The sequence below is a fragment of the Gymnoscopelus microlampas genome (assembly GCF_963454915.1).
Source record: "Gymnoscopelus microlampas genome assembly, chromosome: 24".
Taxonomy (NCBI): Eukaryota; Metazoa; Chordata; class Actinopteri; order Myctophiformes; family Myctophidae; genus Gymnoscopelus; species Gymnoscopelus microlampas.
Window position 1 is genome coordinate 6,786,836 of NC_139961.1, and position 4,177 is coordinate 6,791,012.

Here is a 4,177-nt window from a genome sequence, read left to right on the forward strand (position 1 = left end):
AGCGGCGTTGTTCCACCACGCTGGAGTGATGTCGGGCGCTCTGTGTGAATTCTTCATGTTTAAAAAACAAACAATATGTCGCATCAAGTCAGCCTTAAAGGACAAACAACAAACAAGGATAACATTTAGAAGTACAGAAGGAACCACACTCGCAGCACGTTCAAGGCAAGCACCTCAAAACGTACTCTGACTAATGTTCATACTGTGTTATTCTCTTACTTAGTTACTCATTTTCTTTATTATTTCTTTGTAATTATTTATTTAACCCATTGAGACCTGAAGCCGATTCTACATGTCTCCTAAATCTCAACAGTATTCTGAAAAACGTATGTTTCTATATCAGTGGTTCTCTTTTTCATGTCAAGGACCCCCAAAATGATATGTATTTGGTCGCGGACCCCCATCAAAATATTTTGTTCCAGGGACCCCCCAGAAGCAAAGATTTTAGTTAAAAATGTTCGCTTTAAAAATATATATTCAAAGATTTGCACTAGGGGTGTGCCGATATATCGTCCCGCGATATATCGCGATACGTTTTCGCGACGATATGTATCGTTTTGGAAAAAAAAAAATATCGTTTTTGATTTTTTTTTTACAATCATAATAATCAGGCATGCAAACGCCCCCGAAGTGAAAAGAGTGACAACATGTTTTTTTTTCGGGTCAGGTGTCATACTATTTGGATTCAAAACGGCTATTGGAGCTGAAAAGCTACAAGTTTGCATGTCTGAATAATGCAAAAACAGAATTATTTGTTTGCATTTTCTTTTTTTCTCCTCCATATATTTTCATAATAAAAAAAGTGCGTATCGTATCGAAATCGTATCGAAGTTGTGAGCCAAATATCGTATCGTATCGTTTCGTGAAATTAGTGTATCGGCACACCCCTAATTTGCACACATTTTCACAATTTTTCAAAAATAGCAGATCTACAAGCTCGTAGCGCGGCACTCGGTGCCGCGCTATGAGCTTGTATATCTGCTATTTTTGAATAGCCCAAAGTGTAAAATAATGCTTTTTGGCTCAAATCTAAAAATGACACAGTTCCAGGTCTCAATGGGTTAAGCAACCAAAACCAAATATGTTTTGCTCTTGTACTTTTAAGATGTATCAATAAGGAAATACTCACACATCCACTTTGTTCACATGCACAGTGACAGCTGAAGCAATCATGAAACAAGTGTAGTGTTTGAACAAAAGTGTATTTCATGAACAAAAATCCTGCACGCTGCTGCAACATCAGTTTTTATTCAAATTGATAGACGTTTAAATCCCTCTGGACCTTCATCAAGAGTGTCTCGACGAAGAGTGTTGACTCGGAGTGGCTTCACCTCTTGTGAACTCAGACTGATGTTTTTTTTGTTTGACACGGCACACTTCAATATCTGTGTGTGTGTGTGTGTGTGTGTGTGTGTGTGTGTGTGTGTGTGTGTGTGTGTGTGTGTGTGTGTGTGTGTGTGTGTGTGTCTCTCTCTCTCTCTCTCTCTCTCTCTCTCTCTCTCTCTCTCTCTCTCTCTCTCTCTCTCTCTCTCTCTCTCTCTCTCCCAACCCCCCTCCCCAAACACCAACCCCATAACCCCACCCTACCAGTGGTGTAAAGTAACTAAGTACATTTACCCAAGTACTGTACTTAAGTACACTTTTGAGGGATTTTACTTTACTTGAGTATTTACAATTTACAATACTTTTACTTCTACTCCACTACATCTTAGGTCCAAATATTGTACTTTTACTCCACTACAATTATTTGAAAACTTTAGTTACTAGTTAGTTTGTAGATTTTGATTATTATTCAAAACATACATTAACCACTTCAGCCCTATATACATTTTGGCCGTTTGAAAATAGCCGATCTACAAGCTCACAATGCGTCGCATCAAGACGCATTGTGAGCTTTTAGATCTGCTATTTTCCAAAGATTTTTATACATTTTGAAAACATTCTGCATAATGAGTATGTTTGGTACTTAAGTATATTTTGATACCAATACTTTTTGTACTTTTACTCAAGTACATTTTGAATTGAGGACTTTTACTTCTAACAGAGTATTTCTACATTGCAGTATTGATACTTTTACATAGGACATTTGAGTACTTCTTCCACCTCTGCCCACTTGCTACCCCCACCCACAAGACGCTGGCATCCCAAACGGGCCGTTTGAAACCGAACCGCACGCCGTTTCATTTCTTTTCTTTCTCGACCGGGAGGTTGAAAATGCAAACCGATTACGGAGGGACGGACGGACGGACGAACGTGTGCCGGCGCGGGTGCCATTTAAGATAAATTCCTGAATTATTTATGAAGTTTCTCTCTTTCTCTTTCTTCTTCTGAGCCTCCGAGCGGGGTTTTGGTGGTGGTGGGGGTGTTGTGGTGGGATGCTGTCGGTGGGGGGGGTCTAATAGATGAGGGAAGGGCTGTGTGTGATGGAGCCATTAGTGGGGGCTCCTGTTCACAGCATCAATTAACCCGTTACGACCGGGAATGCATCTGTGTGTCATTTAAAGATGTCTTTGGGCTATTCAAAAATAGCAGATCTACAAGCTCATAGTGCGGCACCGAGTGCCGCGCTATGAGCTTGTATATCTGCTATTTATCCTTTTTTAATCGTGGAAAATATGTGCAAATCTTTGAATATATATATATTTTTTTAAAGCGAATGTTTGTAACTCAAATCTTTGCTTCTGGGTTATTCTACAAATGTCTTCTAAATACTAACAGTTTTCTGATAAAAATAAATATGTTGCTGTAATATCAGTGGTTCCTTATTCATGTCAAGGACCACCCAAAAAGATATGTATTTGGCCGCGGACCCCCATCTGAAAATATTTAGTTCCAGGGGACCCCCCAGAATCAAAGATTTGCGTCAAAAATGTGCCCTTTGCAAAATATACAGTACATATTCAAATATTTGCACAAAATGTTCAAGATTTTTTTTTAAACAAAAAAGAGCAGATCTGCCACGCTCTGAGCTTGTATATCTGCTATTTTCGAATATAGCCAAAGTATAAACCCTGGATAAAGTGGTTACACGGGATGCGTTCCTGGTCTGAATGGGTTAACCTTACACGGTTTTAGCATTAGCCTCCCGGGTGGCTTTCTCACTCTCTACCCAGGACTGAGGGATGAACGATCAGACGGGAAGTTAGATGTTCAGGCACAGAGCTCAGTCCACTGTCTTCTGAAGGGGGATTTGGACTTTGTCACAGGCGGTGTCGCTCACATGAAAAAAGCCGATTTACAAGCTCACAACGCGTTGTGAGATTGTGATTCGGCTGTATTCCGTGCGCGTCAGTGTGCAGCCAAGTATAAAGCTGGCATAAGGAAATTAAGGCTTTTTTTATGGCTGAGAATCTCACCAGCATCACAAAATTTAGCCCATATAGGATCTAAATAGGCTTTTATGAACCGGCAAGTAAAGTGAAACATACCACCGCTGTGTGTTTGCATTCAATAACGTTTGAATTGCAAGGCGTTTAGCTGAGACTCGTATCCGGCAGGGGATGTGTTTGTGCTCGGACTCTTGATTAACCCATTAAGACCTGGAACTGTGTCATTTTTTAGATTTGAGCTAAAAAGCCATAATTTTACACTTTTGGCTATTCAAAAATAGCAGATATACAAGCTCGTAGCGCGGCACTCTTGTATATCTGCTATTTTTGAAAAATCGTGAAAATGTGTGCAAATCTTTGAATATATTTTTAAGGCGAACATTTTTAACTAAAATCTTTGCTTCTGGGGGGTCCCTGGAACAAAATATTTTGACTGGGGTCTGCGGCCAAATACATATACCGTAATTTTGGGGGTCCTTGACATGAAAAAGATTGAGCACCACTCATATAGAAACATACGTTTTTCTGAAAACTGTTGAGATTTAGGAGACATGTAGAATCGGCTTCAGGTCTCAATGGGTTAAAAAATAACTGTATTCAGTCAAAGCCTTAATTGTTTTTTCTAGGACAGTTTCACAACTCTCATGACCGGCTGTGTTCTGAAAGTGTGCTTTATGCGACGCGTTGTGAGCTTGTAAATCAGCTATTTTTCCAAAAAGATCTTGACAGCACTTTGAATATTTTATTGAACCATTTTAACAACACAAATCCTGTGTGGGCCAACGGGGTGCCAGGCTGGCATAACATATTTTCAGATGGGGGTCAGAGGCCCAACAAACATTGATTTG